Source organism: Plectropomus leopardus, chromosome 1, assembly GCF_026936395.1.
Source record: "Plectropomus leopardus strain MGB_pleo_1.0 chromosome 1, ASM2693639v1, whole genome shotgun sequence".
NCBI classification, from domain to species: domain Eukaryota; kingdom Metazoa; phylum Chordata; class Actinopteri; order Perciformes; family Serranidae; genus Plectropomus; species Plectropomus leopardus.
The window spans coordinates 3,336,275-3,349,773 of record NC_142176.1 but is presented as its reverse complement, the minus strand read 5'-3'; positions in this window follow the sequence as shown (position 1 = coordinate 3,349,773).

Sequence of the window (13,499 nt, the reverse complement as noted above, 5' to 3'; positions counted from 1 at the left end):
ATGGCAAAAATGTCAAAATATGACATATCCCAAAAACAGCTGAAAACACCTCAAAACAGCATAAAATAGCGTGAAAACAAACGCCATAGCATAGAATGTTGCAAAAATGGACAAAAACACGATAATAATGAATGTCCAAAAATGACCAAAAAGCAAGGCTATAGTATGGCAAAAATGTCAAAATATGACATATCCCAAAAACAGCTGAAAACACCTCAAAACACCATAAAATAGCGTGAAAACAAACGCCATAGCATAGAATGTTGCAAAAACGGACAAAAACATGATAATAATGAATGTCCAAAAAATGACCAAAAAGGCAAGGCTATAGTATGGCAAAAATGTCAAAATATGACATATCCCAAAAACAGCTGAAAACACCTCAAAACAGCATAAAATAGCGTGAAAACAAACGCCATAGCATAGAATGTTGCAAAACGGACAAAAACATGATAATAATGAATGTCCAAAAATGACCAAAAGGCAAGGCTATAGTATGGCAAAAATGTCAAAATATGACATATCCCAAAACAGCTGAAAACACCTCAAAACAGCATAAAATAGCGTGAAAACAAACGCCATAGCATAGAATGTTGCAAAAACGGACAAAAACACGATAATAATGAATGTCCAAAAAATGACCAAAAAAGCAAGGCTATAGTATGGCAAAAATGTCAAAATATGACATATCCCAAAAACAGCTGAAAACACCTCAAAACAGCATAAAATAGCGTGAAAACAAACGCCATAGCATAGAATGTTGCAAAACGGACAAAAACATGATAATAATGAATGTCCAAAAATGACCAAAAGGCAAGGCTATAGTATGGCAAAAATGTCAAAATATGACATATCCCAAAAACAGCTAAAAACACCTCAAAACAGCATAAAGTAGCGTGAAAAGACACGCCATAGCATAGAATGTTGCAAAAACGGACAAAAACATGATAATAATGAATGTCCAAAAAATGACCAAAAAGGCAAGGCTATAGTATGGCAAAAATGTCAAAATATGACATATCCCAAAAACAGCTGAAAACACCTCAAAACAGCATAAAATAGCGTGAAAACAAACGCCATAGCATAGAATGTTGCAAAAAACGGACAAAAAAAAAAAAATAATGAATGTCCAAAAATGACCAAAAAGCAAGGCTATAGTATGGCAAAAATGTCAAAATATGACATATCCCAAAAACAGCTGAAAACACCTCAAAACAGCATAAAATAGCGTGAAAACAAACGCCATAGCATAGAATGTTGCAAAAACGGACAAAAACACGATAATAATGAATGTCCAAAAAATGACCAAAAAGGCAAGGCTATAGTATGGCAAAAATGTCAAAATATGACATATCCCAAAAACAGCTGAAAACACCTCAAAACAGCATGAAATAGCGTGAAAACAAACGCCATAGCATAGAATGTTGCAAAACGGACAAAAACATGATAATAATGAATGTCCAAAAATGACCAAAAAGGCAAGGCTATAGTATGGCAAAAATGTCAAAATATGACATATCCCAAAACAGCTGAAAACACCACAAAACAGCATAAAATAGCGTGAAAACAAACGCCATAGCATAGAATGTTGCAAAAACGGACAAAAACACAATAATAATGAATGTCCAAAAAATGACCAAAAAAGCAAGGCTATAGTATGGCAAAAATGTCAAAATATGACATATCCCAAAAACAGCTGAAAACACCTCAAAACAGCATAAAATAGCGTGAAAACAAACGCCATAGCATAGAATGTTGCAAAAACGGAAAAAAACATGATATTAATGAATGTTCAAAAAATGACCAAAAAGGCAAGGCTATAGTATGGCAAAAATGTCAAAATATGACATATCCCAAAAACAGCTGAAAACACCTCAAAACAGCATAAAATAGCGTGAAAACAAACGCCATAGCATAGAATGTTGCAAAAACGGACAAAAACATGATAATAATGAATGTCCAAAAATGACCAAAAAGCAAGGCTATAGTATGGCAAAAATGTCAAAATATGACATATCCCAAAAACAGCTGAAAACACCTCAAAACAGCATAAAATAGCGTGAAAAGACACGCCATAGCATAGAATGTTGCAAACACAGCCAAAAACACGATATTAATGAATGTTCAAAAATGACCAAAAGGCAAGGCTATAGTATGGCAAAAATGTCAAAATATGACATATCCCAAAAACAGCTGAAAACACCTCAAAACAGCATGAAATAGCGTGAAAACAAACGCCATAGCATAGAATGTGTCAAAAAACGGACAAAAACATGATAATAATGAATGTCCAAAAAATGACCAAAAAGGCAAGGCTATAGTATGGCAAAAATGTCAAAATATGACATATCCCAAAAACAGCTGAAAACACCTCAAAACAGCATAAAATAGCGAGAAAACAAACGCCATAGCATAGAATGTTGCAAAATGGACAAAAACACGATAATAATGAATGTCCAAAAATCACCAAAAAGCAAGGCTATAGTATGGCAAAATGTCAAAATATGACATATCCCAAAAACAGCTGAAAACACCTCAAATCAGCATAAAATAGCGTGAAAACAAACGCCATAGCATAGAATGTTGCAAAAACAGCCAAAAACATGATATTAATGAATGTTCAAAAAATGACCAATAAGGCAAGGCTATAGTATGGCAAAAATGTCAAAATATGACATATCCCAAAAACAGCTGAAAACACCTCAAAACACCATAAAATAGTGTGAAAACAAACGCCATAGCATAGAATGTTGCAAATAACGGACAAAACATGATAATAATGAATGTCCAAAAATGACCAAAAAGGCAAGGCTATAGTATGGCAAAAATGTCAAAATATGACATATCCCAAAAACAGCTGAAAACACCTCAAAACACCATAAAATAGTGTGAAAACAAACGCCATAGCATAGAATGTTGCAAAGACGGACAAAAACACGATATTAATGAATGTTCAAAAAATGACCAAAAAGGCAAGGCTATAGTATGGCAAAAATGTCAAAATATGACATATCCCAAAACAGCTGAAAACACCTCAAAACAGCATGAAATAGCGTGAAAACAAACGCCATAGCATAGAATGTTGCAAATAACGGACAAAACATGATAATAATGAATGTCCAAAAATGACCAAAAAGGCAAGGCTATAGTATGGCAAAAATGTCAAAATATGACATATCCCAAAAACAGCTGAAAACACCTCAAAACATCATGAAATAGCGTGAAAACAAACGCCATAGCATAGAATGTTGCAAAAACGGACAAAAACACGATAATAATGAATGTCCAAAAAATGACCAAAAAAGCAAGGCTATAGTATGGCAAAATGTCAAAATATGACATATCCCAAAAACAGCTGAAAACACCTCAAAACAGCATAAAATAGCGTGAAAAGACACGCCATAGCATAGAATGTTGCAAAAACAGGACAAAAACATGATATTAATGAATGTTCAAAAAATGACCAAAAAGGCAAGGCTATAGTATGGCAAAAATGTCAAAATATGACATATCCCAAAAACAGCTGAAAACACCTCAAAACAGCATGAAATAGCGTGAAAACAAACGCCATAGCATAGAATGTTGCAAAAAACGAAAAAAAACATAAAAATAATGAATGTCCAAAAATGACCAAAAGGCAAGGCTATAGTATGGCAAAATGTCAAAATATGACATATCCCAAAAACAGCTGAAAACACCTCAAAACATCATAAAATAGCGTGAAAACAAACGCCATAGCATAGAATGTTGCAAAACGGACAAAAACATGATAATAATGAATGTCCAAAAATGACCAAAAAGCAAGGCTATAGTATGGCAAAATGTCAAAATATGACATATCCCAAAAACAGCTGAAAACACCTCAAAACAGCATAAAATAGCGTGAAAAGACACACCATAGCATAGAATGTTGAAAAATGGACAAAAACACGATAATAATGAATGTTCAAAAATGACCAAAAAGCAAGGCTATAGTATGGCAAAAATGTCAAAATATGACATATCCCAAAACAGCTGAAAACACCTCAAAACAGCATGAAATAGCGTGAAAACAAACGCCAAAGCATAGAATGTTGCAAAAACGGACAAAAACACAATAATAGTGAATGTCCAAAAAATGACCAAAAAGGCAAGGCTATAGTATGGCAAAAATGTCAAAATATGACATATCCCAAAAACAGCTGAAAACACCTCAAAACACCATAAAATAGCGTGAAAAGACACGCCATAGCATAGAATGTTGCAAAGACGGACAAAAACATGATAATAATGAATGTCCAAAAAATGACCAAAAAGGCAAGGCTATAGTATGGCAAAATGTCAAAATATGACATATCCCCAAAACAGCTGAAAACACCTCAAAACAGCATAAAATTGCGTGAAAACAAACGCCATAGCATAGAATGTTGCAAAAACGAACAAAAAAACAATAATAATGAATGTCCAAAAAAATCACCAAAAAAGCAAGGCTATAGTATGGCAAAAATGTCAAAATATGACATATCCCAAAAACAGCTGAAAACACCTCAAAACAGCATAAAATAGCGTGAAAACAAACGCCATAGCATAGAATGTTGCAAAACGGACAAAAACACAATAATAATGAATGTCCAAAAATGACCAAAAGGCAAGGCTATAGTATGGCAAAATGTCAAAATATGACATATCCCAAAAACAGCTGAAAACACCTCAAAACAGCATAAAATAGCGTGAAAACAAACGCCATAGCATAGAATGTTGCAAAAACGGACAAAAACATGATAATAATGAATGTCCAAAAAATCACCAAAAAGCAAGGCTATAGTATGGCAAAATGTCAAAATATGACATATCCCAAAAACAGCTGAAAACACCTCAAAACAGCATAAAATAGCGTGAAAACAAACGCCATAGCATAGAATGTTGCAAACGGACAAAAACACAATAATAATGAATGTCCAAAAAATAACCAAAAAAGCAAGGCTATAGTATGGCAAAAATGTCAAAATATGACATATCCCAAAAACAGCTGAAAACACCTCAAAACAGCATAAAATAGCGTGAAAACAAACGCCATAGCATAGAATGTTGCAAAACGGACAAAAACACAATAATAATGAATGTTCAAAAATGACCAAAAAGGCAAGGCTATAGTATGGCAAAATGTCAAAATATGACATATCCCAAAAACAGCTGAAAACACCTCAAAACATCATGAAATAGCGTGAAAACAAACGCCATAGCATAGAATGTTGCAAAAATGGACAAAAACACGATAATAATGAATGTCCAAAAAAATCACCAAAAAAGCAAGGCTATAGTATGGCAAAAATGTCAAAATATGACATATCCCCAAAAACAGCTGAAAACACCTCAAATCAGCATAAAATAGCGTGAAAAGACACACCATAGCATAGAATGTTGCAAAAACAGCCAAAAACACGATATTAATGAATGTTCAAAAAATGACCAAAAAGGCAAGGCTATAGTATGGCAAAAATGTCAAAATATGACATATCCCAAAAACAGCTGAAAACACCTCAAAACAGCATGAAAATAGCGTGAAAACAAACGCCATAGCATAGAATGTTGCAAAAACGGACAAAAACATGATAATAATGAATGTCCAAAAATGACCAAAAAAGCAAGGCTATAGTATGGCAAAAATGTCAAAATATGACATATCCCAAAAACAGCTGAAAACACCTCAAATCAGCATAAAATAGCGTGAAAAGACGCCATAGCATAGAATGTTGCAAAAACAGACAAAAACATGATATTAATGAATGTTCAAAAATGACCAAAAAGGCAAGGCTATAGTATGGCAAAAATGTCAAAATATGACATATCCCCAAAACAGCTGAAAACACCTCAAAACAGCATAAAATTGCGTGAAAACAAACGCCATAGCATAGAATGTTGAAAAAATGGACAAAAACACGATAATAATGAATGTTCAAAAATGACCAAAAAGGCAAGGCTATAGTATGGCAAAAATGTCAAAATATGACATATCCCAAAAACAGCTGAAAACACCTCAAAACAGCATAAAATAGCGTGAAAACAAACGCCATAGCATAGAATGTTGCAAAAACGGACAAAAACACAATAATAGTGAATGTCCAAAAAATGACCAAAAAGGCAAGGCTATAGTATGGCAAAAATGTCAAAATATGACATATCCCAAAAACAGCTGAAAACACCTCAAAACACCATAAAATAGCGTGAAAAGACACGCCATAGCATAGAATGTTGCAAAGACGGACAAAAACATGATATTAATGAATGTTCAAAAAATGACCAATAAGGCAAGGCTATAGTATGGCAAAAATGTCAAAATATGACATATCCCAAAAACAGCTGAAAACACCTCAAAACAGCATAAAATAGCGTGAAAACAAACGCCATAGCATAGAATGTTGCAAAAACGGACAAAAACACAATAATAATGAATGTCCAAAAAATGACCAAAAAAGCAAGGCTATAGTATGGCAAAAATGTCAAAATATGACATATCCCAAAAACAGCTGAAAACACCTCAAAACAGCATAAAATAGCGTGAAAACAAACGCCATAGCATAGAATGTTGCAAAAACAGCCAAAAACACGATATTAATGAATGTTCAAAAAATGACCAAAAAGGCAAGGCTATAGTATGGCAAAAATGTCAAAATATGACATATCCCAAAAACAGCTGAAAACACCTCAAAACAGCATAAAATAGCGTGAAAACAAACGCCATAGCATAGAATGTTGCAAAAAACGGACAAAAACATGATAATAATGAATGTCCAAAAAATGACCAAAAAGGCAAGGCTATAGTATGGCAAAAATGTCAAAATATGACATATCCCAAAAACAGCTGAAAACACCTCAAAACAGCATAAAATTGCGTGAAAACAAACGCCATAGCATAGAATGTTGCAAAAATGGACAAAAACACGATAATAATGAATGTCCAAAAAAATCACCAAAAAAGCAAGGCTATAGTATGGCAAAAATGTCAAAATATGACATATCCCCAAAAACAGCTGAAAACACCTCAAATCAGCATAAAATAGCGTGAAAACAGACGCCATAGCATAGAATGTTGCAAAAACAGCCAAAAACATGATATTAATGAATGTTCAAAAAATGACCAATAAGGCAAGGCTATAGTATGGCAAAAATGTCAAAATATGACATATCCCAAAAACAGCTGAAAACACCTCAAAACAGCATAAAATAGCGTGAAAACAAACGCCATAGCATAGAATGTTGCAAAGACGGACAAAAACATGATAATAATGAATGTCCAAACAATGACCGAAAAGGCAAGGCTATAGTATGGCAAAAATGTCAAAATATGACATATCCCAAAAACAGCTGAAAACACCTCAAAACAGCATAAAATAGCGTGAAAACAAACGCCATAGCATAGAATGTTGCAAAAATGCCAAAAACACAATATTAATGAATGTCCAAAAAATGACCAAAAAGGCAAGGCTATAGTATGGCAAAAATGTCAAAATATGACATATCCCAAAAACAGCTGAAAACACCTCAAAACAGCATGAAATAGCGTGAAAACAAACGCCATAGCATAGAATGTTGCAAAAAACGGACAAAAACATGATAATAATGAATGTCCAAAAAATGACCAAAAAGGCAAGGCTATAGTATGGCAAAAATGTCAAAATATGACATATCCCAAAAACAGCTGAAAACACCTCAAAACAGCATAAAATTGCGTGAAAACAAACGCCATAGCATAGAATGTTGCAAAATGGACAAAAACATGATATTAATGAATGTTCAAAAAAATGACCAAAAAGGCAAGGCTATAGTATGGCAAAAATGTCAAAATATGACATATCCCAAAACAGCTGAAAACACCTCAAAACACCATAAAATAGTGTGAAAACAAACGCCATAGCATAGAATGTTGCAAATAACGGACAAAAACATGATAATAATGAATGTCCAAAAAATGACCAAAAAGGCAAGGCTATAGTATGGCAAAAATGTCAAAATATGACATATCCCAAAAACAGCTGAAAACACCTCAAAACACCATAAAATAGTGTGAAAACAAACGCCATAGCATAGAATGTTGCAAATAACGGACAAAAACGCGATAATAATGAATGTCCAAAAAATGACCAAAAAGGCAAGGCTATAGTATGGCAAAAATGTCAAAATATGACATATCCCAAAAACAGCTGAAAACACCTCAAAACAGCATGAAATAGCGTGAAAACAAACGCCATAGCATAGAATGTTGCAAATAACGGACAAAAACATGATAATAATGAATGTCCAAAAAATGACCAAAAAGGCAAGGCTATAGTATGGCAAAAATGTCAAAATATGACATATCCCAAAAACAGCTGAAAACACCTCAAAACAGCATAAAATTGCGTGAAAACAAACGCCATAGCATAGAATGTTGCAAAAATGGACAAAAACACGATAATAATGAATGTCCAAAAAAATCACCAAAAAAGCAAGGCTATAGTATGGCAAAAATGTCAAAATATGACATATCCCCAAAAACAGCTGAAAACACCTCAAATCAGCATAAAATAGCGTGAAAACAAACGCCATAGCATAGAATGTTGCAAAGACGGACAAAAACATGATAATAATGAATGTCCAAACAATGACCGAAAAGGCAGTGGCAATAAGCATTGCCACTTCTGCCCGGCGCCTCTCACCAGTGGGAACTCCAGAGTGGAAGAGAGTCCATCCCCTCTCGAGAGGACTGGTTCTGGAGTTCGCGCTATGTGTCGAGGTGAGGCCGACTATATCTAGTCTGAACTTCTCAACCTCACGCACCAGCTCAGGCTCCTTCCCCACCAGAGAGGTGACATCGAGCCCTACCCCCAGGCCTGGCTCCAGGGGGGGGGGCCGGAGACCGGCGTCCGGGCGAGGGAAACTCTGGACCATTCTTCTTTTTCATCATAAGGGTCCGGTGAGCTACACTCTGCCATGGGTGACCCTACCAGGGGCATAAAGTCCCTGATAACTAAGCTTAAAAATACCAAAATCTCATATTATTGTATTCAGAAATACGCCAAAGGATGGTATGTCCAAAAAATGGCCATAAAAAGTGTCAGCTTTTAATGTAAAAAAACAAAATCACAGAAAAGCATGCAGAACAATTTCATAGTGAAGAATGTCAAAAAAAAACTGTGAAAAAAGTGTGTTTTTAATGTCCAAAAAGTGACAGTATAGCATGTCGACAAATGGCAGAAAAGTGGACCTTTTTAAATGTTGAATAACATTTTATGCCTAAAAGGTTCTTTCTTTTCACAATAGAGGCTTAAATTGCTGCATTGGCTGATGTGTTCAGCCTATCATCATACACGTCTTACAGCGCAGACACTATAAGAGGGGGGATTCTTACAACCATGAAAAAGTTCCTCCGGTCTAAAAATGCCCCTCATTTCACTGCTAATTCCTGTTAGCTTTTGCTTCAGTAAAATGTTGAATACCAAACATGTAGTGCTGAATTTTTGCACTGTGGTGCTGCCAGCGTTACTGTTGGTAAAGAATCTCCACCACTGACTGCACGGTGCAGTAAACTGGGGCCCAGTAGTCAAAGTGTCATGCTGGTCTAACACACACACAGGAGGTGAGATGTCACAGGGCCCCCGCTGTCTCCATGTGTATCTGTACAAACTGTGCCAAGGCATGGCTATAAAACACCCTGCGCGTGTGTTTGGGTGTGTGTGAGAAAGACCGATATGACAGACAGCATCCAGCATCATATATTATGTCATAAAAGAAATATTCGTATAGTATGTGTTAGCATGAATTTTAATGATTATGCATCCTCTATAGGTAGTTTAAAAGTATGTATCTAAGTTGAGTAAACACCTACATATTTATGGCAAAGTCTTCGTGTATTTGTATTCGTACCCGTTTTATTGTACTCGTATTCGTTGTAATTGTAATCATAATTGTATACTTTTACTCGTATTAAACGTTTCCTGATTGAAGCTTCAACCGGCGTCTCCATCCTTGAAGAAGTCACGACAGAAAAATCGTCCTATCATTTGTCGGCAGGATGGTTTCTACTTCCTGAGATGAGTATATTTTAGAATCCATTTTTGGTTAATTGCTCACCTGACGAACACACCGTTACAAACCTGTTTTTGATCTTTGGATGATTCTGTTTTCTGTCATTTGCCATTATGTGAACTACTTTAAAAATCCCATGAAATAATGTCAAAGTACAGTAAGTACAGTAAGGAATTCAGTATCTAGAAAAAAAGTCAAAAAATCACCACAAAATATCATAGTGTAGTCTTCAACTCGTCTTTTGGGATATGCACTCATTATTTCGAGAAAGTTTTTCATTATATTGAAAAAATAAAGGATCGTTTTGAAATATGAATTTGTTATTAAAGCATCCTAATTATTTGGAAAAATGGCTTCTACGCCATTATTTTTTGAAACTTCATTACTTTGAGATTAGTTTTAGTTAATTTAAGAAGGCTTGTCACTATTTTTAGATACTAGGTCATTTATTTTTTTCATCATTTTGAAAAACTAAGTAATTATTTTGCAATACTAACTAATTATTTTATAGAAGTTTTTCCATTGTAATGTCTTATGTCTTATTTTTTTATGACACTGGCAGAAATGGGCCTCCATACTTAACACATCAGTAGAGCAACACAAATAAAAACCTTGATGTGAAATTGCTTCGCTGGTGTTCCCAAATTCAAGAATTAACTTTGAAGCTTGGTGCATAAATGTGTTCTATAATTTTAAAATGAAATAACAGTTATTATCCGCGCTCGTATTTCCCACCCTCGTACTGAGGATAATACTCTGAGTGAGCAGAAAAACAGACACCGCTGTACACAGTAATTTAACGTATTATAGCACTCCTGTAATAAATACTGTCTGTGTTAAACGTATCATTTTATACTGTTGTTGACCTGGTGCCAGACAGGGGTCCGACAGCTGTTTTAATATGTTAATGAGGTACACAGAGACAGAAAAACAGTTAGTTACTGTATGTGATAAGCATAAGATCCGTCCAAACTGGGCTCTTATTTGTATATTAATATACACACACTGAAATGGTTGAAACACTGACTCTGTTTGCGTTTTTGTCTGCTGCCTGCAGCGCCGTAAAGACAGTGTTGACTTATCCCAGCATTAGCTTTGGAGGCTCTGTTTAATTGTCCCTGCTGGAGCTCACAGTGATCAGAACCGCCAATGAGCTTCGACACAGCTGCTCCACACTTTCCACACGTACTGAGGGAGATTTATTGTTGTTGTGATATTATTATTTGCACAATCTCAATTAGTGAGTAGTCTTTGCAGTTAGAGTCTGTTGTGAAATTATTCTGTCTTTCCATCGTCTCCGTGGCTGTATTACTGACCAGACAGCGCTCCGGGCCCCTCTGAGGCGCTGAAGACCCTGAGTACACTGTGTTTTCGTTGTAGATTACCTTAAGTTATCATGCATTGTTTTTATACATAATTATAAAATGTAATGCATCAGAAGTCATGTTTAACCAAAGTAATCATTAGCCAGTAATTCCTAAAAAATGTGCGTACGGAGGCATGTTGGGGTGGTGGATCAGTCACACAACTTCACCCCAGGAGACCCATATTCATGTCCAGTTTGAAACCAAGTGAACGGTGAGTTTTACTATGAGGTAGGTGCTTACAGAAACGTGGCGCCAGTCCACATATTCTTTTTCCTATAGATAACTTATATAACTTAGCAATTGTAACGTTACATACTTTACGTAAAGGTACGTAGATTAGTTTTAAAGAATGAACCATGGTCTGGATTTGTCACGATACTTAATGCAAAGTTACGTAGATTAGCTTTGAGGAAAGAAAGAAGGTTTACGTACTTGATAAGAAACATGGATTGATGTTGACGCTGCTGCACGTGTACTAACGGGAACCAAGAAAAGGAACCATATTTCTCCTGTTTTAGCTTCTTTGCATTGGCTCCCTGTAAAATCCAGGATTGAATTTAAAACCCTCCTCCTTACCTACAAAGCTCTGAATGGTCAGGCTCCGTCCTATCTGTCGCAGCTCATAGTTCCCTATCAACCCTCAAGAGCACTGCACTCTGAAAACGCAGGGTTACTTGTGGTTCCCAAAGTCTCCAAAAGTAGGATGGGAGCCAGAGCCTTCGGTTACCATGCTCCTCTTTTATGGAACCATCTTACAGTTTCGGTCGGGGAGGCAGACACCGTCGCCACAATTAAGGGTAGACTTAAGACCTTCCTCTTTGATAAAGTTTATAATTAGGGCTGGCTCAGGTTGCCTGGACCAGCCCCTAGTTAGGCTGACATAGGTTTAATCTGCCGGGGGACTTTCTAGGATACACTGAGCTCCTTTTTCCTTCTGTAGCTCCTTCCATCTGCAAACGCTCTTGTCTTTATACTGCATTAGATTAACTCCGCTTCCTCTACAGAGCATTTGTGCTCCACTGTTTCATAGTTTTCTCCGATACTGGCTGCGCCTGGATCATGGTGACAGCTGTGCTGGTGCTGTGATCCTGCCTTTGCTGTGGCTGCACTGATACTGAACCTCCGGCTCGCCATGATCGTGGTCTTGGTTGTGCTGTTGCTGTGGTCCTGTCATTTTCTACTCTATGTTTACGATAAAGTCATTTTATACTTGACATAAAGAAATGGCCACGATACATTCAGTATATTAAATATATAGCCCACGGGTCGTGTTGTTATGTTACATACTTAATGTAAACTCTCGTAGATAAGCTTTAGGTAAAAGAAACATGATTCGGTGTCATCACATTACATACTTTATTTTAAGTTATGTGGATCAACTTTAGGAAAAGAAGTGTAGTTTGGCGTTGTTGTTACTGACTTAGTGTTAACTTAGGTAAATTAGTTTTTGGAAAAGAAGCAGGGTTTGGTGTCGTCACGGTATGTACTTAACGTAAAGTTACGTAGGTTAAGTTTTGGAAAAGAAACATGGTTTGGTGTTGTCAAGGTATGTACTTAACATAAAGCTACGTAGGCAAGCTTTAGGAAAAGAAACATGGTTTGTCATGTCATATACTTAATGCCAACCCACGGAACAGCCTACGTAACTTAAAGTTTTCACAGTACGTAGACAATTTAAAGTTACGTAGGCTAGCTTTAGGAAAAGAAGCATGAGCTGTCGTTGTCATTAGGGGTCGACCTATATTGGTTTTTGAGGTCTAATACCTGTAATTGATTATTAGTAAATAATGAGAGCCATAACAGATATTTGTAACTGATATCCATTTACAACAAAAATAAAAATCTTTCTGTCAATATTTAGAATTTGGAATATAACAAACTCCAACACAAAACTTTTCTAAAATGCCTTTAGCAAATGTTTAATCAAAACTGATACTTTCAACATAATTTTTAAAAAAAAAGCAATTGAACATTTAAATAGAAAATAATTAAAAAAATAAATAAAAGTAGCTCTCTTAAGTTTTGCACTTTTAAATTAATTAATTGTATCAGTGATCATTAAAATAAAATGCAGATTCAGATCATAGA